The sequence below is a fragment of the Rhodnius prolixus genome, unplaced genomic scaffold (genome assembly GCF_049639745.1).
Source record: "Rhodnius prolixus isolate KJV_2025 unplaced genomic scaffold, Rpr scaffold_10, whole genome shotgun sequence".
NCBI lineage: Eukaryota > Metazoa > Arthropoda > Insecta > Hemiptera > Reduviidae > Rhodnius > Rhodnius prolixus.
The window spans coordinates 24144046-24165680 of record NW_027411615.1 but is presented as its reverse complement, the minus strand read 5'-3'; the positions used below and the strand labels follow the sequence as shown (position 1 = coordinate 24165680).

Below are 21635 nucleotides of genomic sequence, written 5' to 3'. Positions count from 1 at the left end.
TAGTACAATGCTTGGGTTAACAAAAGGAGAACATATGTTATTTGTTTTGAGGCCAAGCGATTGATAATTCCAAATTGAGATAGAGATAAGACTGATCCTTTTCTTTTGAGTGACCGAGTTCCTGAACGAATATAGCATACTTAACAGGGAAAGATGTCCTATATCTTCTTGAATCAGAAAACAAGAGCGCACATTTGGCCAGAAGATGGAATTAAACGTCAAAGAATGAGGCTAAATTTCTATTAATAGAAACAGAAGATGAAAACTGGCTTTAAAATCCAGACATAATTGATTTATTACTGTTGTTAATAGAAAAACAAATTCACCTTGAAAAATATGGCAACGATGTCCGTGTTGTGAGCGTAGTACAAAAGAAAAAGGACGAAGTGTTCGGATAAGCAATATGGTTGGGGGTATATTTGGAAGAACTGGTTGTATATTAGTGTAGCGCCAGTTTACGTACGGCTAGAGACTTGTAACTAATCCCCTCAGGGTAGCTCAGTCAGAATATAGAAACAGCTCTCTGGAAACTTTAAAAAAAGAAATGCATTTTAAATGCTGCAAGTGAAACTTAAACAAGTTTAATATGAACTTATTGCAAGAGAATGAGTCCTGAGGATAATGCAGTTTGACTAGCCAGGGAATAATACTAATATTATGTGAAGAATACTTGCAATTTTCATAGTTCATGGTTTTGTTTTTTGCCAGTGCAACTATGAACTTAAGTTATCATCGTATTTGATGCATGCACAGATTGCATTTTTGCCTTTTGTATTATTATTATTATTATTTTGTTTTTTCCGTTAAGCCTGAGGCGTTTTATATAACATCTTCAATTTCATCTTGATATGTAGGTACAAAGAGTAAAGGCCAGCCATTACTTTTACTTACAATTTTTCTAGAATTATAAAATGCTTACTGATAATAATGTATAACCTTCCTTCTTGTCTAGAACTTAAGTGCAAATAGATGGTGTAACTAGTATATCTGTCCATAGTTCAATTTACAATTAATTTGATTATTTCTATCTGGCAATTTCTTTTTACTTTAATTATATAGTTGATTTGGCGCACTATGCAGATGTTGTATTAATGATTTTTTGTTTTTGTTTTAATTCAAGACTCCACCCATATTCGAGACAGAAACGTCCGAAATTCAACTAATCTCAAAAAATAAATAATAATAATAATAATAAAAAACGGAGATACCTATCCAATAAAACAGTAAAATTTTCGTTCGAGAAATTTTGTCGCTAAGTTACGAATTTTGAATACCCTTTATTGGAGAATCACCAACATTCACCAAGTGAATGTTGGTGATTCACGTAGTCGCTTGCTTAAAGACCGAATATTTGGTTTAAGTGTTTGCAAAGTGATTTTATAACGTAAATCACATAATTAAGATTATTATTGGTATTATTTTCTTTTCTCATTTAGAATGTACTTTTAACTTAAAATTCAACAGTTTATTTACATGTTCTGTTACTTAAGTCTTCTCCTAATTTGACACATATCGTATCTTTTAATGATAAAGTATTATTTAAAAACGTAACAAAAACATTTTATTCAGCACACACTATCAATGTGCATAGTGAATGTTGAAATTTGCTGGAATAAGTCAGAAATAGGGATATTTAGCGAATATTTCGGTCATATCACCAAGTGGCTATGTGATTCTTTACACTCAACAAGTGAATCTTGACATTCTCCAATTTCGGTCTGTAGCGGTAACATACAATATACGTTGTAAGCACACATGGTCACATACAGAACATTTTTTAAAAGAAAAAATCTCTTTTTTTTGAACTCAGAAGATCGAAAGTAGAAATAAAATCCGACACAACAAAATCTTTTTTGTTTTTATAATTGTGCCACATTTAAAGAATTAAAATAAGAGTTTCTGATGAAACTAACAAAAAAACATTTGTCTTAATTTCAACATTGTGCATGCTTAGAATTAAGTAACCGTTAGGGTGCTAATGGCTGAACGAACAGCTGAAATAGTGAACCCTATAATTATACCTACATTAGGGCGGAGTGACGTAATTCAATTAAATACCTGTTAAACTCTATGATGTAGTATTTAGGGCGCTTTATTTTAATTGTAGTAACAACACTTTAGAATAATACGTACTTTATGTTAAATGGAACTAACGGAATTATTTTAAATATTGAAATAAAATGTTATAGGATAAGGCGATTTATATTTATGGCGTATTAAGAATATACGAGGGTCGTTTGAAAAGTCCGTGCAAAGTCAGAGAGATAGCACCACTGGCGCGTATCGAGGTTATGTTTAGTTAGTAGCATCTCTTGGAAGAACACACACCAAGTTTCAGCCAGATCGGTCTATTTCTTTGTGTTTGGCATTCGTTTGAATCGAGGAAGTCGAGTGATTTTCAAAAAATGGACGAAAAAGAATTTTTCGTGTGTTGATTAAACACTACTTTATGAAAGGCTAAACGCCTCAGGAGACTAAAGAGAAGCATGATAAACATTATGGTGACTCTGCACCTTCGATTAGAACAGTTTATAAGTGGCTTCAAAATTTTCGGAGTGGTCATATGGGCACAAGTGACGCTGAACGTTCTGGACGCCCTGTTGAGGTTACTACTCCAGAAATCATTGATAAAATCCATGATATGGTGATGGATGACAGAAGAGTGAAGGTGCGTGATATTGCTAGTGCTGTGGGCATCTCGACTTGGCTCCCTCGGACTACTATTTCTTCCCCAATATGAAGAAATGGCTGGCGGGAAAAAGATTTTATTCAAACGAGGAGGTGATTTCAGAAACGAATGGCTATTTTTCAGACTTGGACAAATCCTATTATTCGGAAGGGATCAACAAACTAGAGCAGCGTTGGACGAAGTGTATAAGCCTAAAAGGAGACTATGTTGAAAAATAAAAAAGGTTTACCCCAAAAAATTAAGTAGTTTTTATTTTTGCACGGACTTTTCAAACGACCCTCGTAATTGTAATTCTGTCTGTTGAATTGGATCTACTCATTTTTGATTCCCTTGCCACAGCTTCACTCATTTCTAGCTTCCAATTAATGAGTAATACTACCTCAATTAAAGTTATTTTAAATGAGCCAGGCTGTATCCAGACTGCCTTTTCAGTTTTCTGACGAACTCTTCCGAATTACCAGACTTTAACTGTACCGTGATCTTAAGAGAACGTTATACGAGGTGAATGCCAGACTGTGGAGGAAATCCCGGTTAAAATTTTAATTCAACTGAGAAATATATTTTTTCTTTCTCTCAATTTTCTGGCTGAAACTATTTTTTGGTAATGACTTGTAAATTTTTCTATCAAGATTAAATAGAGATGAGCAATAACTGTACTATTTTAATTTTTATTTAATGTGCGAAGAAAGATGAAAAATCTATTTAGGAAAACTGTTAAATTTTCTTTTTCTATTTATGCCGAAATCTCTTTTTAATAGTTAAAGAATTTAATTAAAATATTTTTCAATTATCAACTCACAACGGAAAAGGCAACTAGAGACTGTTGATACGTTTCTTCCAAACTGACGGGCGAATTTCCCAACAGGAATTACACGAAGAATTAATGTTTCCCCAGTATAAAATGACTGTTGTTAAAAAATAAAAAATAATTTATGGAAATAATTGGGTAAATAACAAAAAAAAAGGAAAAAAAACAAAACTTAAATATTCAGTAACCTTCCTCGACGATGAACAGTGGTGAAAGAAATAATTTCGCCCATTTCCTGTAATACCGTTTTAATATTTACTATACATATTACAAAGTTAGTTTTTTGTCTACCGAGTAACTCTACCAACCGCAAAAGTATAGTTTTTCGAGAGAACTTGGTGACTGATGTTCTTATTTTACGATGAAGAAATTATCTGATAATTGACAGAAATGATCGAAGCTTGTTCATTTAAAATTGGATGAAACGGTTGATAAATGGTAAGACGAGTTCATTATTTTTCAATATAACTCAATGGCTCCGCCGGATAACTCTTCCTCCGATCTTCTATGAATCAATTCCAATTCCTCCTGCTAATGTAGTCCGTTATCTTGGGCTTTATTTAGACAAAAGACTGACTTGGAACCCTCACACACGATGATTGATTTACAATTCTATACTAAAACCCGCCTAGACGTACGGTATTGAACTGTGTGGTTCAACGAAACGCTCCAATCTTCAACGAATGCAATCTTTTCAGTCTAAAATTCTCCGCGCTAACGTTAACGGCTCCATTTTAACGTTTCATATCGTAACTATCCGCACAGACTTGGAAATTCCGTTTGTAGGTCAGTTTGCACGAACTCGTTATAAAAGTTTTCATCAGAACTTCATCACTCTCATTCCAATCCTATTGTCCACCATTTATCATCTCATCACCTTCCAGATCATCTTCCCAGACGATTAAAACGCCAGTGGCCTCGCGATTTTCTCTCTTCTGAGGAAAGTAGCTAATCCTAGAGACGACTTAGGGAGTGTTATCACTGGGTAACTTCTCCCCTCAATTAGTGAGTTTGTAGTGTGTTTATAATTATCATTGTTACTAATGGCGTATCTAGGCGCTGGTGTAACTTAACAAATAAATTAAAAAAAATAAAATATAACTCAATGGAACGAAAAAAAAAGGTTGAAATTTGTGTTCCAGATACATAGCAACCTCCTTGTGATGAGATTCGCGTTTCAGTATTTAACCTTCAAATAAGAACTTAATTAATGATTTTGTTTTAAATAAAAAGAAATTTAGGTAAGGGAGAGAAACGTTTTCTATTTTAAACGAAATTTTAAAATAACCTTAAAAAGGAAGTTGCATTGTAACTAAAGCTGTAGTAAGATTTACATACATAAGCTGGTACACTTAGAAATCACTGTTATTAAGCTACCAGTGGACCGGCTTCAACGGGAACTCGCATTATTCCAATCCCCTCTCTCTTCAATCCATATACTTATCATGGCTACTCACCTATTATTTCCTGATTGTTTCTTCTCTTCATTTTACCACTTATCGGACCACTGGAGTTGCCATTCCATCTTTCTAGTATTCTGCCATAAAGGAGTGGAGGGAAGGCATGTTTTAGTTGTATGATTTAATAGAAAGGCCGCCTAAAGAAATCAATCGTAATCATATACAAGATGTAAGAGGATTTGATTTCCATTCGCATAAAGTTTGGTGAAGTACTTTGCGGTGAATGGTTATCTCTTTTTTCAGTTGAATACATTAGTTTGTTGCAGATTTTACAATAAATGTTTATGATTGGTCCTTGTCTGGTGCTCATAAGTTTTATGTTATTGATAATAACGTTGCGAACTGGCAATCGTTATGGTTTTCATACTTTTCCGCCTAAAAAGCATGAAAACTAGCTCTTTAAATTGTCTCATGATAATATCATCCGCCATCATTTTAGTTTTTAAGTAGGAGGAGTTATTGATATCCGTCAACGGGAATTTCAACTTTGCGGAGTGGTTTTTCTCAGTTTTCGCATTATTAGGCTCCAAGATATGGATTTGTAGATTGTATTAAAAGGGCGGTTCCACCAAAAAGAGGAAGGAACGCAGGCAATCCAAAATACACATTGTTCCCCGCCCGCCCCTTATCTTATAAGAGGTACCGGGGCTTTAAAACAACAAATCCGGCTAAAGTTTGCCAGATGCCAATACAATAAACTAATAAAATAGCAACAGGACACTAGGGAGCATAGCGACTCAATCGCCCAGTGCACTGAATAAATCTAGAAAGTTCATTAAGATTACCAGATGCTACAATCTCCGGTAGGGAAACATTTGACCTTCCGAAGATACGGATTTGATTGTGTTACTGAATCTCGTATTTCCATAGATAGATAGATAGATTCTACCGGGGGAATTGGCTATTCAGCCTACGCCACCACGACACCCCAAGGATCTATTGTGGCACCCCCCTAGTTGGAGACCCTCCCCCTATCCTGTCCTTAACCGAACTGTGGAATTGGGAGGGGGCTCCCAGGTGGTCAATCAGAGCACCTGCCATCAGAGCACCCTCTCGAGTCCTGCTTGCCTTAATAGGTCCGAGAGAGGGCCCTGGCTGAGGCTTGTTGGCACCAGCTTCTCTTTACCAAAGAGGCGGTACCTTAGCCAGACTAGCCCCTCGCACTGACATACCACATGCAGTGCCGTCTCCTCTTCTTCCTGACAAAACCTACACAGGCTATCCGTTGCCAGGCCCATGCAATGCATGTGCTTATTTAATCTACAATGGCCAGTGAGAATGCCAACTGCTATCCTTATGGCCACCCGGCCTAGTTGGAGTAATTCTGCAGTTAGCTTGGGCGAGTAGCTATGGATAAACTTTTTCGCCTGTCTCTGGCCTGGAGTTTTGACCCACCATTCCCTTGATCGGTCCTGCATCCATAGCTTAATGGATGCACTCCTGAGGCATCTTGAGACACCGCAGAACGGCTCCGGCCCGATAAGCGCTTTCATTGAACCCTCCCGGGCCAGGCGGTCCGCCGCCTCATTGCCTCTGTAACCCGAGTGCCCAGGTACCCGAACCAGGAAGACCTTATTATGGCTACTAATTTCCTTCAGTGCACCTAGGCAGTCCCACACCAGCCTTGAGCTGATCTCCCACGAGTCAATTGCCCGCAGAGCAGCCTGGCTATCCGAATAAATGACGACTCTGGAGCTATGCACTCCCCGTCTTCTTATTTCGGTGGCGCAGATAATCGTATTTCCATAGACGGACTATAATATGGTTGCGTCTTCAAATTTGATTATTTTGTGTAAATATTTCTAAGTGTTTCCCATATTTAATGATTTCTATTAAATAATGATATGTATATTACGCACTATTCTCTCCGAAAACATTTATTAGTTAGCGATTAATTTCATCTAACCTAAGCTTATTATAATTTCTTCGCACACTGTTCACAAATCTTCTCAACGAATAAAACAGCATTTTTCTCCTGAAATATTATGAAAAATCATAAAGATAAAATAAATATTAAAAGAAATTAAAGGAAGAAATTTCATTTAGGTGTACTATAAAGATTGGGAGCAAGGATCTTGACTGTCTAAAAAGAAGAACCAACTGAGAGATTTTCTTTCTTTTACTTTTTGTTACTTTATCTAATACTTGTATCTTGTAGTCATCATAAAACTTTATTACATCTTATAGAAAAGAATAAAAAAAAACTCGAAGAACTGTGTAGTAGTTTTTGGGGGGCGAAGAGGGTCAAGTTGTATGAAGAGAGAGAAAGATCGGCCAAAGGAACATTTGGCTTGTCAACACGGCACTACCTCCGGGCTATATATTGGAATCATATTAGTGAGCTATATAAACTATTGGACGCAGATCGTTTCTACTACAAAACATGGATAATATAAAATATATTCAAGAAATCTGTGGATGTCCAACACTCTTCTATTTTTGATTTAACTTGTTCATTAATTATACCACTTCTTCCTTCATCTTTTAATCATAATTATTGTTTAAGAAATATTTTGGTTAGAAAAACATGTCGGACAATTTTAAGGATAGAAATGTAAAATAAATTATGTCTAAAATATTTAAACGCTTGCATTTTTTTTTTTTGAAAATAAATAAAAGACAATTGTAAACCTGAAGAAGAAAAATTATAAAGACAGAATGCTTCCAAGGTGCTACCGGGGAAGGAAGGAATGAAGAGGAAAACTTGGAAGGTGGAAGCGACGAGAAGTTTTAGAAAGGAGGAATTTCTTGCGCGAAATTCTGCGTGGATGCTGCCCACAATGTTGGAGTATTCAAAATAATAATATTAGTGAATATAAATAATATAAGTGATCCTTACTTGGAGCAGAATCATATTTCGCCTCTCAAAGAAGCCTACTAGCAAGGGTTAGGAGAGGTGGAAATGGATGATTACTTGGAATTTTGGACTTGAATGGATTGAATGAAAAATGATCTGATTCGACGGAAGGTGGAAGTACAGAAGTCAGTGGCTCAAAAAATTGTTAAAAGACATCCGGTGATTCTAGAATACTTTCCTCTGAATCATGTCATGCCCAGAAATGGCTTCGAAAAGTATACTGGAGTGGTAGACCTTCTAGCAGAGAGGGAGGATGGCTGCCAGAAGTCTGAGAGACCTAGAATTAGCACTCTCGAGAGATGTGGAAAGAAGATTTGTCCACTCAGCATCCTGGAAGAAAGAAAAACAATCCGCATGCGGACGTTAGTAAAGTAAAAATGGTTAAAATATTTTTTCTTCTTTTGCATTTATACGATATTAACTGCAGTTTTTTCACCTAGACCTAACACTATTTACTGTAAGTGCATTTTAAATGATGATTGCACTTTAGACTAGAAAAATTTGAAAAAATTGATTAAAGCGCGCCTCATATCTTTAACAACTTCTACAGTAGCCGAAATTTACTTCAACGGTACAAACAAGTTTAAGAACTATAAACGCACCAGCTTCTGGTGTGATATTTGAATGTCCAGATTTTGTTTATTTGTAGAGCAAGTAATTAAAAATGAATTGCTCAAAAATAAAGCTGAATTAGTTTACTAAAAGAATAGGAAGAACTTATAACAGACTAAAGCAGGAATGGCGAACATTTTTGAGACGTGGGTCAAATTTTGTTCATTTTTTTAGTACTAGCTCTTGGGTCACTAATGCCCATTTGCGCAAAAGTTAAGTTTAAAAATTATAAACTGAATATTTTCAAAACTAAACATCTTTAAAAATTCAGTTGGCTTAACGGGTAACACGGGACGAAACAAGTGCTATGGAAGTCTCTTTTTACAAACATAACAGGAACAAAACCTTACAAAAGTGTGTTTTATCTGAAGAAAAATCTAAATATGGTTATTTGCTTTGGGTTGTCGATTTTTTTAACAAACAAAATATGAGTAAAATTATACATTTTATTTGATATTTTGTAAACACTTTTGCTTTATTTCAAATACTACAAAAGCATTTGTCGTCATTTGCGTTTTAGAACTGTAATGATCAAACTAAAGGTTATAGATAGCATTTAAATTGCTTTTGTGTCAATGCGTGATTGAAAAAAAATGCAGATAGAATATAAATTATCCACACAATTAGAAAATCTAAATCAACCCGCGTAGACAAACAAATGGTTGCCTAGCAATTGTGGGTCAGAGAGAAAGCTTGCGTGGGTCAGTGTCTGACCTGCGGGTCATAGGTTCGCCATCACTGGACTAAAGTAATGTTTTTTTTTCAAAATGTATTTTCGGTAAGGTCAGCCTCGAAGCCTGAAGACGCCATCTTGCTACATCATAGTGGCATTTTGGAAGGCACAGAACGGGAGAATTCTAAGCATTATTACCTAGTTTAAACTTAATTTAAATGATGGTAACTTCAATCCGTTAAAGAAATGTAATGTGATGAGTGGAGAGTCATCAAAAGAAATCTTTCAAAGACCTGTTTCCAGGGTTACCACATCCGAAGAACGGACTCTACTACTCTAGAGAGAACTAGAAGATATTTGAAATCAGTGTTCATAGAGTTTATTATACTAGAAGAAGTGTGTCGGTCACGCCTTTTATTCATAATTTCTTTAGTATTCTTAAATATTATAATTTAATAAAGTTGAAATAAGAAATGACATCAACATACCACTTTTTCACTCAATTTATACAAACAGACAAAATGTAAAACAAAAAAAAAGGTACCTAGTTTACCATTTTTGTATTCTAGTTGGTTTTGGTGGCCCGCTGGATCCACTTCTTTTTTTTTGAATATTTTGAATACATATAAATACAGGTGGACCCCAGTCTACTCTACCTTCAAGGAGTTAGTTATAAATTCAATGAATGTGACTACATTCTGCATTTGAATGTATTCATAAACAAAAATAAATGTGTCAAAACACAATAAATATATATATATATTTCTCTTTCTACCTACTTCTTCTCCGTAACCTAATGAATATGTTACAATTCATGAGTGAATGTGAGACTTAGATGGCAATGAATTAAATAAATACTGATGATTTTATAATATTTTACTCGTTCTATTGAATTATGGGACTTGGCCAAAATAATTTGTGTGAATAGAAACTCATTTATCATTCATTTAAAGTATCTTACTGAAAACATTAGCGCAGAATGTGTCTGGCACAAATAATTATTTTTTTCCCCCTGTTCCAACTTTTATTGGTAGAATTAATTTTTTGTTTTTGGTTTTCCCATAACTAATACTGAAACTAGCTACAAGATTGAAACCATGTCTCACTTAACTTGACTGTCAAATTCTCAAAAAGCTATTCAACTTGGAGATTATATATTTGGTAATCGTTTTCCGCTGTTTCTCTTGATATTATGATTGACAATGAACAGATCTCATAAATTTGGAATGATTATTTTGTGTTCTTCGATTTTAATTATAATTCTGTCAGTATTTCAGATGGTGGAATCAACGAGGTGTTTATAAACCAAGAAGTACTATGAATTCTTGATTTTGCAGCCTTCAATATCAACATTGTTTATCATGATATCCTGCTGAACTGTGGGCATCCAAAACTAATTTATTATCTTTAAATGCAATTATCGATAATAAAATGAAGTCCTTTGCTTATTAAATCCCAACAACCAGGGAATCCGCTGGAAATAAAAGGATCAAGGAGTGCACTACCTTGGCATAATCCTTGATATACAACTTACCTGAAGACTGCACACCAATGCAAAAAAAAAGTATTCATTCGACTGAAACAGTTATACTCTCTTATTAACAGAAAGACACCGCTCAAATATTCCTGCACAGTGCTGCTCTACAAGAGTAGAGATTCCTTAGAACACTTTTAACATCCAGCCTGCCCAATCTGGGGGATTGCAGCTAGCAACACGCAGGACGAAAAGACCTGCAAACTTTACAAAATACAGTGCTGCGAGCTGCACTGAGCGCCACCAATGGTTTACTAGGTACACTAAAATACCCAGAGAACTGGAAATTCAAGCCATTCACACTCAGATGACCAAACTAACGAGACAACTTCTTCCTCATTCTTCAAACACTGCCATCCACATCTCATTATCACCTTGTCGAGCCTACAGCTTCAAGAAGTCTGAAAGCAAGATCTATAAAGAATTGAACTCCATTTGGAATTCGTATAAAGCTCTCAGTGAGCTTGCACACACTTCATTTGTAAATAATAAATGATAATTGTATTTAAAATGTTTGATAATTCCGCGCATTGTATAAGTTTGAAATATACAACTGCCAGTGCAGTTCTGCAACAAGTAAGTCATTTGAATAGAAGAGATACAGAAGTAGTCTTCATCATTAACCAGTGGTGCCTCCCCGGTATTAATTGTCTCCTATAGTCCATAAAATCGTGTAATTAACGTTGGTTCAGTCGCCGAATTGGATTGATGGGGTTGGATTAAGAATAGAGGCGATGAACTGAGATGAAATCTTCTTTTATCATTGAATTATTTAGGTCATTATGAATGGTTCTAATTGGGCACATAGTATTGAATTTGGATTATTCGACGAATAACTTTGGATTTTAAAGACGATATAAATCCGAGTCCATACGTCCAGATTATTAGTTACAGCAATGCGTTGTAAATCAGTACATTGTTATTTATAATGTTATTTTTAATCGTCTCTCCAGAAGTTGATTTAGTAAATGATTACTTTTTTTAGCTATCATTAGCGGATTACTTTTTTTAGCTATCATTAGCGATTCAATATCACTCTTTTGTCGCAAGTTTTCACACTGAATTTGCGCAAAGAAGTACAGCCTTGGTTGTGATCTACACAGGAATGTGTGCTGTCTTCTGTAAGATAAAGGACATGTTTTATGACTTTTGAGTATAACTAAATGTAAAACTAACTTATATAAAGATAAGACTAACTTTATTTGGCAAACTAAATCTCAAGATATTGTAGTTAATAGAACAATTGATTTATAATGAAAATTGATTTTAAGAAGGCATGCGTTTTTAACATTTTATTACTGTGCTATTCGAAATCGATAGAAGACTTGAAAATTAAGCAACGAAATTAATGTGTTTTAAGAATATTAGACTTAGATGGTAAAATTTGATCATTATTAGTGTTAAAGCACCGTTACTAAGATTTACAATGACCCAAAAACGGAAAGATTTCGTGTATTTAGTGTGACGTGGCAGTGAGAGAGATAAAGTCATATTATTTTTAGCTAGGGGAATTTAAAATAGCAAAACTAGCTGTTTAGTAATATGCATACATGTGTGCTAATCAGCGAATCGGCCAGAGGGCAGAGCAGCTGAAGTTCATGGTCGCACCCAAGGCGGCTGCGGAGAAGGAAGTGGCGATGACGGAAAGAGGATCAGTCAAGTTCTGGGGGCCAGCAACTGAAAACAAAAAATACATATTTTACTTCTCAATCAGACAGTCGTAAAATAAAAGAAATTACTAACGCAAGGTGAAATGTTCACGGCCATGAAGAGATGGCGTCACAAAGAATTGAATTCGGTTTTTTGTTATATTGGTTATACGTGTAACTAGAACTAGTTATTTTTGGCCTACCGAATAGTTTTCGTTTAAAAAAAACAAATTTAGTGTACTTTTGACGTTTTTAGCGACAATGGAAAATCCATTCAAAGTTTGAAGAAGTGGAAGGCTGAATTTAATTGTCACCTGAATGTCTTATTTTTCTCAGGCGTGGAGTAACGTCTAAGAACCAAATTAGAGTAATGGATGCCAACGAAAGCACTAATTTATTTTGTATTTTTTAAAAATTTCTTTCACAAATAATAATATCTCTTACAATGAATCCCCTTCATACTGAGTCCATGCTCATTACTAATACAATGAAACTGAGAATATGCTGAACATGTGGAGACGATAGGCAATTTAAGGTTTATGAGATAACTGACGCAATAGGTGGTATCAAAATGAAAAGCCACAAAATTTTACATCAACGTTTTAATGTGTGAAAGCTTTGAGCAAGATGTGGATGCTACATTTGTCCAAAATTAAATGCTGAGAAATTGTTACCGCGGATGATACGCTGATTTATTGCTGAGAATGTCATCCTAATTTGTTTCAGTAGTTGCCAAACGGATTTCCTACTGTGGATGCTATCATAGACCCACAACTATACGCTAGAAACGAAGCAGCAGAGGATGAAAGCTAGAGATGCTGTAAAAAAAAAGATGAAGTCGATTTCATCTGTTGGAAAGGTCATGGCCAGTGTTATTATTTTTGTTTTTTTTGAAATGCAAAAGGTTGATGATGTTTGTTGTTTTGTACTTTACCGTTATAGTCCAAAAATGCTGCAAACTTTGCTTTATCGTCGTTTCTTTAGCACTGACGATCCCTTAACCTCTACAACACACTATATACATTATATTTAGTCTTCACTAGTTAGCTTGTACTTTCTGCGAAAACCTACTTCGACTACTGAATACAGAAAATTAGGGAAAGTAAAAACTGAGAGGACTAGAATGTTTTTGAACTACTCTTTGACTAGATAACAGTGGTAAGTCTGTCTATCCGACTACGTGTGAATGTGTGTTGGTCTGTGTGTAATGTATGCAAGGAATGACCTCCTTCCTAACAGATATTTCCCATTGATAGTGGCCTAGACAAGGAGAGAATGAGCGAGACAGTGGAGCGGTACTTGAGAGAAAAGAAGGGTGGGTGATTCACGCCAATGCCTTCTTTATATACACATAAACATGTGTATATATAAAATCAGAACGACTTTTACCCGTTAGAAATTATTATCAATAGAATACTGATATTTGTAGTGGATCGGATCAAATAAAAATACAAAGGATACGAGATAAACACTATCATAAACAATCATCTCTTGCTCTGATGATTGGAGGTATTGTGATCATATCCTTTTTTTTTCAAAGAAAATAGCAGTTATTTATAGGAAATAACCATTTTAAGCTCTCCTGAGTTAGAAAAGCGTGTATTAACCAAATGGTCTCATGTGAACATTCTAGCTCAAGCAAGAAAAATCGTGGGAAATTAAACTTTATCCCGCCATTGGACCTGACGCTAACATTGTATAAAATCGTTTTATTTTACTTTATTTTTTTAAAAAGATTTATTGGAAAAAAAGGCATCAAGGTTTATCTGTAGCATCAAGGTTTATCTGTAGCATCAAGGTTTATCTGTAGCATCAAGGTTTATCTATAGCATCAAGGTTTATCTGTAGCATCAAGGTTTATCTGTAATATTCGCGTATTCATTGCATTTTCACGCATAATATATAAAAGTTTTATTTGGGACATTTTTTCTAGAGAATTCTTTCAACTATGAGGTTTGTGAGGTGGCTTATCTCTTACGTGCCATTTCTGTGTAATGTACGGCCTCAATATCTATAAAATATTATAACGTATTAAGTCAATGAAGTTTTAAATTTGAAGTAATTTCAGAATACTTGTCGTTGATAGTTTTTAGCGATTTCAGCTTTTACAAATTTACTGTAATTTACTTGACAATGGGCGAAGTTTTTTGCTTATTAAATCGGACAAAACTTGCTGTAGGTCTACTAATCAGAATGTTTTGAAACTATTTCTCAGAGAATATCCTGCTGGTTGTGAGAGAGAGCTGTGAAATCTCATTTCTTTATAAACGTTAATTTCATTGTAGGAAAAGATTCTTCTGAATACACTCATATAAATGGTAGCACGGGACGGGAGACTCCTGACTTCTTCTACAACAATCCTTTTTCCACTACTTACCTGGTGCACTATCTTGCGATTCTTCATTGAGGAAACGATTTACGTGCAAGACAAACAAAAGACTTGAGGGAAAAAATCTATGCACCGAATTTAATAAGGGCTAGACTTCTTACTTAGGGCAAAGCTCTAAATTGCCCTTTTAATATGAACATATATAACTATACTCAAACCTAAATGTACTTACGGACTGTGGAGTTCAGCCAAAACTAGAAAAACCCATGAAATATGAAGGTTTTCCACTATCAGAACTACTCCATCAGGATAGTTGATGCTATTTTCTGCAAACCTTACCCTTCGTAGTATCCTCAACATCTCCAAAACACTTTACTCTTCTTAAATTACCTCAACGTCCCGTTCGTACACCAATTCGCCTAGACAAAATCCAATTTTTTACCATAGCAAGGGGGTGAGCATACAAAGCTGATAACTTATAAACATTACAAATCATTAATCTGACACTAGTGTGTCAGAAATCCTGTAAAGTAGCGAAATTTACATAAAAAAAATACATATGGGTATGAAAAACCTTATTTAGACAATATAATGAAAATCTTCAGCATCTTAACATACAGATAGATAAATAACAATAATTGTAATGATATTTTGAAGAAATGAATTTTATGTCAGAGAATAATTCAAACACAAAGGTACAAAAGAGACAACGATAGTACATGTCCCTACAAGCCCTACAATAATATCGATCTTACTCTTAATCCCTCGATAGTAAATTTACAAATATTGTTTGCTTTGATGTCATATGAGCACAATAATTTTTCAAATTTGACTAAGTTAGAAACCTGCTCCTCTTGAAAATGAAATAGTAAGAATTTATTTCTCAGCCAATCTAAAATTTTACATTTTGTAAAGAAATGACAAAGATCATCCTTAGAACTAGCCTCATTACACAATTTACATTGGCTTTCAGGAAAAAATGTGTGTTTCAGTCCATTATTAAATAATCGAACAGATTTTTTAGAAGCTAGTCTAATCTGAGAAATAATTCTAATTTGACTGATTTGAGGAATTGAATTCAGGTACGTTTCTTGGCCGCCCAATAAACTAATATTTCTGTAGAACAAATTAAAAGTTGAATTTATAGCAAAATCTATATCTTTGCTCCAACAAGTGGTTACTGAATGCGCTAATACACAGTCTTTTTTATATTTTATAATGACATTATGGTCCTCACAGTTCCAAAGATGTTCTTTACCAATAGTAGCTAGATAACTTTTGAGTTGTAGAGGACCAGTTAAACGGTATGGAAGGGAAGTCGGTAAGAGCTTTCTATTCGCCTTGACAAAATATTACAAGTCTCTTCTTACTTGTTCTAATTGTTTAGAGCAGCCACTCGCCACATCTTTCTTTCCTGACCTTCTCCACCACTTTGTCTGCATTGCCAGTAGCCCTAGACTTTCATTGAAGACATCATCGATGTCCTGTGGTAGTACTACCGCTAGGTAGTTTCTATTCTTCTACCTATGTATGCTCATTGCTTACTCTTTCTGTAGGGATTGTAAATCACGATTTTCTTTTTTTAAATCTAAGTTTCATGAAAAGCAAATTATGTAAGTGGTTTAGTATTTAGTTTAAGAATAATTGTATTATTCATAGTTTTAAAGTAAACTATTTTTAAAGAAAAATAGTTTTGAGTGTAGAATAATAGTTTTGTACTTTTTTTTTAAGGAGAACGTTGGGATGAAAGAGTGGAAACAAATCAGAACGGAAAGCCCAAGTAAAGAAGGTGAATTGGTAAGAAGAAACCATAACGGCACCATAGGCAGAGTGCTTCATCAGCCATTAGTTTCAGCAGCGGCCGAAAGTGTAGTCAATAGATAGTACTGGATACAAAGCTTACTGAGTGCTGGCCATTTCTGCCTTGAACTCCACTAAAGGTAATTTGTTCTTATCTTATTTCTTATATAATTATACGTTTACTTTTATGATGACACTGACACAATACTCGTATACAGAAGGCGGTGATAGTTAGTTACATGAACAAATAGGTGCTTGATTACATCTTAGTTTCTATCTTGGAAGTATAGAATGCAATTTGTTTCAAACGTTTTTAATAATTTCAGTGTACAAAGAGTGAACTACTGATTTGGTTTTTCAAACTTGAAAATTTGTTTTAAGAAATAGGTTTCGAACTGGATTTACTTAGTTCTTCAGCTATGTGCTTGTTCCAGTTAAAACTACGAAATAAAATTCTTATCTTTGGAAAAAAAGAAATAACTGTTTGAAAATGAATACTAAAATATCTAAATTCATTCAAAAAATTGGTTTTACGATGTTGAAACATCAATACGGCTTTCTCTTTAACAGTATTTACGTGTTTAGTTCAATTTTCCAATTAAATTTTGGGTCAAATACGTTGGTTAAATAAATGTTTTTAAACCCAACTGAAAATAAACCCTAGAACATGAAATTTTTTCCAGTTTAAGCCAAATTTTTGGGAAATGTTTGCTGTTAGCATAATGCGCGCCTTCTCCAAGGCAATAAATAGAAGGAGGTTTCATCCTCTCCCTGTTCACAATTTCTACACAGAGGATTTGCAGTTAGTCCTATCCTATGTTAAGTTGCCTCCTCAAGAAATAATGCTCTCTCTAAAACTAAGGTAGTAATTCTCATTCAATTCGATTTTTCGTTCTACCAAGGTGGTAGTTTGAACAAGTTTGGTACCAGGCAAGGTGTCTGGCCTCTTTAAGAAGATTCTGGAGTGTTACATCCCTACTAAATCTTTTCATAAGATCTTCCGTTTTAGCCATTTTTCAATATCCTCCTTACTACAATCTGTGGATAAATATTTACAATAAGTAAATAAGAAAGTTCAGATATATCTTTCACTTAGTAAACTTTGAAGTGAAGTGAACAATAGTAGAAATAGTAGAAATTATTTTCATAGTTATCTATGATTACCATAAATATAAAACATCACCTCTTTAAGTAACCTGAAGTAGATAGAGCATACTTACTGCCCGATACTGCTAGAATCTTCATACTACAATAGTACGACGATCTACGAGTATAATATAATCGATGAATGGGAAATGTAACATTAGCACCATTGTGTAGATAAACCAAATTTTACAACCCACTTTACTTCTTTGTTACTAATTGTAGCCACGTTTTGTGTACAAATGAAACTAAAATACGAGGGTCGTTTGAAAAGTTCGTGCAAAGTCAGAGAGATAGCACTACTGGCGCGTATCGAGGTTATGTTTAGTTAGTAGCATCTCTTGGAAGAACACACACCAAGTTTCAGCCAGATCGGTCTATTTCTTTGTGTTTGGCATTCGTTTGAATCGAGGAAGTCGAGTGATTTCCAAAAAATGGACGAAAAAGAATTTCGTGTGTTGATTAAACACTACTTTACGAAAGGCAAAACGCCTCAGGAGACTAAAGAGAAGCTTGATAAACATTATGGTGACTCTCCACCTTCGATTAGAACAGTTTATAAGTGGTTTCAAAATTTTCGGAGTGGCCATATGGGCACAAGTGACGCTGAACGTTCTGGACGCCCTGTTGAGGTTACTACTCCAGAAATCATTGATAAAATCCATGATATGGTGATGGATGACAGAAGAGTGAAGGTGCGTGAGATTGCTAGTGCTGTGGGCATCTCGAATGAACGGGTACATAATATTTTGCATCAACATTTGGAAATGACAAAGCTATCCGCAAGATGAGTGCCGCGATTGCTCACGCTTGACCAAAAACGAAATCGTGTGAAGTGTTGAAAGGACGGTTTGCAGCTGTGCAGGACTTTAAGCGTCGTTTCGTCACTGTGGATGAAACATGGATACATCACTACACTCCTGAGACCAAAGAACAATCTAATCAATGGGTTACCAAGGGGGAATCTGCGCCAAAAAAGGCGAAGACCGTTCCTTCGGCCGGAAAGATTATGGCGACTGTCTTTTGGGATTCGCAAGGAATAATCCTCATCGACTATCTAGAAAAGGGTAAAACTATTACAGGTGCATATTATTCATCGTTATTGGACCGTTTGAAAACCGAGCTGCAAGATAAACGCCCACGATTGGCCCACAAAAAAGTCCTTTTCCATCACGACAACGCACCAGCTCACACCTCAACAGTTGTGGTCGCAAAATTAATGGAAATAGGGTTCCAACTCGTTTCACATGCCCCCTATTCTCCAGACTTGGCTCCCTCGGACTACTATTTGTTCCCCAATATGAGGAAATGGCTGGCGAGAAAAAGATTTTATTCAAACGAGGAGGTGATTGCAGAAACGAATGGCTATTTTTCAGACTTTGACAAATCCTATTATTCGGAAAGGATCAACAAACTAGAGCAGCGTTGGACGAAGTGTATAAGCCTAAAAGGAGACTATGTTGAAAAATAAAAAAGGTTTACCCCAAAAAATTAAGTAGTTTTTATTTTTGCACGGACTTTTCAAACGACCCTCGTATCCCTCCAGGAATTGATAAAGCATCTGATTTACCGTATTTTTCGCATTTAGTTTTGTCATTTATTCTAGGTTTTATGCTATTCATTTTTCGTCCAAATATTTTGTTTAATGAAGGACCTTATTTGTTTACTTGTTTTCTTTTAAATTGTTTTTCTTTTTTTATCAACTCTTCATTTTCTCAAAACTATCGCTATCCGATCTTGATTGTCATGTTCTGTCACAAATTTTTCTAATAAATGTTATTTCTAGTAATTTTCTGTAATTGGAGAACTATTCTGGATTGGTTCCTGTTTTTTTTTCCACTGAAAACACCCTTGGCTATTATTCACCAGAATATTATCCTATTTTAAAAGTCTACATTCTTGATTTGTTCGGGTTAATCTTTCTAAAAGATGTTTTGGTGATTTGAGTGTGATTGTCAACTACTTTACAAAGGATCTTTTTTGCTAGCTTAAACGTTTTTAATATGAGTATGTACGTTAGTAACTTGCGGAGATCTGTAAACAGTATTTGATTATTGTATTCTGTCTAACAAGAAATGCATTGCTTTTGAAGAAAAGCTGTACAATGTGACGCTGAAATGAGCGGACTTAGTTGGCTTCAATCTTAAATTGATCTAAGCAGAATTTAATTTGGTAAAATTTAAAATTGACCATTAGTAACCAATTTCTCTCGTAATCTTTTTGTAAAGAAGTTTGATGGGAAATTTACCTCTCATTTCCAAAAACAGTTTTGGTTGTTCAGATTCCTCTATTTTTTTCTAGAAATTTCCAAATTTAAGATTCCTCAGATTAATTCAAATTTTACAAGTGTTTCCTTTATAGTGTGGCATCTCTAGATAAGTTCTAATTACCTGTATTTTATGACTATGATACAGATAAGTCCGATCTTTGGAAGAGCTCGTAAAGATTACTTTTACTGATTCACAATTGATGATTTAATCCGTCTAAAGCCTAATCTAGATAAAAATATCTACCCTACGATATCACAGAGTTGACTTCTGTTAAATTGGATTCCATGCTGATAATTCCAACTATGGGCGTATCGTACCTGCTGATAACTTACTAAAAAGACACGATATGAACGTTTCTTGATGTGAAATGAGCTGCGAAGTTATGAAATCATTTCCATGATCTATTAATATTAAAAACAAGTTAACGAGAAAATTTGCCAATTAGAATTGAGTGATTAAAACTGTCCGGTAGGACAGTTGTATAAGGGTTGACCATCAAAAACTGCACGAAAAAGCGTAACGTTGAAAAACACCCAACTTTGACAATTTTTTTCTATTTTTCTATAAAAGATAAAATTCCCAAATTTTCTTTAAATCTTACTCCAAATCCTCCTTTATAACTGTAATTTTTTTGCAACCACCCAGATCTAATAGGTTTCGAGAAAAAAGTTGCCGAAAATGAGCAAAAACGGCTTTTTCAAAAAATGTTCTTGTTCTTGTTCTTCTTCTTCTTGTTCTTGTTGTTCTTGTTGTTCTTGTTGTTACCTTTTTTGTAAACAACGTAGCGCCTAAACGCGTGAACCGATTTTCATGAATGAGGTGTCATTCGATTCGGAATTTTATGTAGATGTGCCTTTTGGGGGTCTCGGCCCTGTACATTGAATGGGAGAGGAGTTAGCCCCCTTTATGTAAGGCCCCCTCCAAAATTATTATTACTAATTACTCTGTAAATCTTGGCCCGATTTTGATAAAATTTGGTAGGATGATAGGGTTAGGGCTCCCCTACCTAACAATAAAGCGACGATCTGCTCTTACACTTGTTAAGGGGAAGTATAGCAATCGTTTCAAATTATCGACACGTGAACCGATTTTCATGAATGAAGTGTCATTCGAATCGAAATTTTGTACAGATTTGTACTTTAAAAGTCTCGACGCTATGCCTCATAAGGAGGAGAGTTCGCCCCACCCAAATAAGGCCCTTTCTAAAACTATTATTACCAATATTTCTACAAAGCTTAGTCCGATTTTGATAAAATTTAGCACGAAGAAGTGATTAAAGCTCCTCTATGTGGCTGTGAAGTGCCATCATGCTCTTACACCTACTAAGAGGAAGTACTGCAATCGTTAAAATTATCAATGAGTGAACCGATTTACATCAATGAATTGTCGTTCGATTCAAAATCTTTGCCTTTTAGGGAGATGTACTGTAATCGCAGTTTATTTTTCTTGCTCCTCTTAAAAGGAAGTACTGAAATCGCAGTTTAATTTTGCTATTTACGTACAAATACCTTCCTATTTTATTCAAAACGCTTTCTCAAAAAAATGGTTATTGAGGATGGTTTGGGGACCGTAACTATAATCATTCTTTAAAAAGATCTCTCCAGTGGTAGTTACGGTTCCGATTTAACACCTTATCAGGTTATAATGATAGAATAGCTTATTCCAAATTTTAAAAAATCTGTAAAGCAGACGTAACTTTGCAAATAGACAAAAAGGAAAATCTATCCAAAAGGTACAAAAATCTCCTTAACAAAAACTTACAGTTTTAAAAGTTAAGTATAAGGGTTGATTAAACGCCAAAAGGTACACAA

At 34.9% G+C, this 21635-nt stretch overlaps 1 protein-coding gene across 2 annotated transcripts in view; it reads left to right on the top strand.

The window, feature by feature from the left end:
- fj (four-jointed box kinase) overlaps positions 1-21635 on the top strand; it is a 112565-nt gene that overhangs the window by 42047 nt on the left and 48883 nt on the right. For both annotated transcript variants that reach the window (XM_074133473.1, XM_074133474.1), the window contains exon 2: positions 16343-16551. The gene's annotated coding sequence lies outside the window, so the exon portion shown is untranslated. The remainder of the gene's footprint in view (positions 1-16342; positions 16552-21635) is intronic.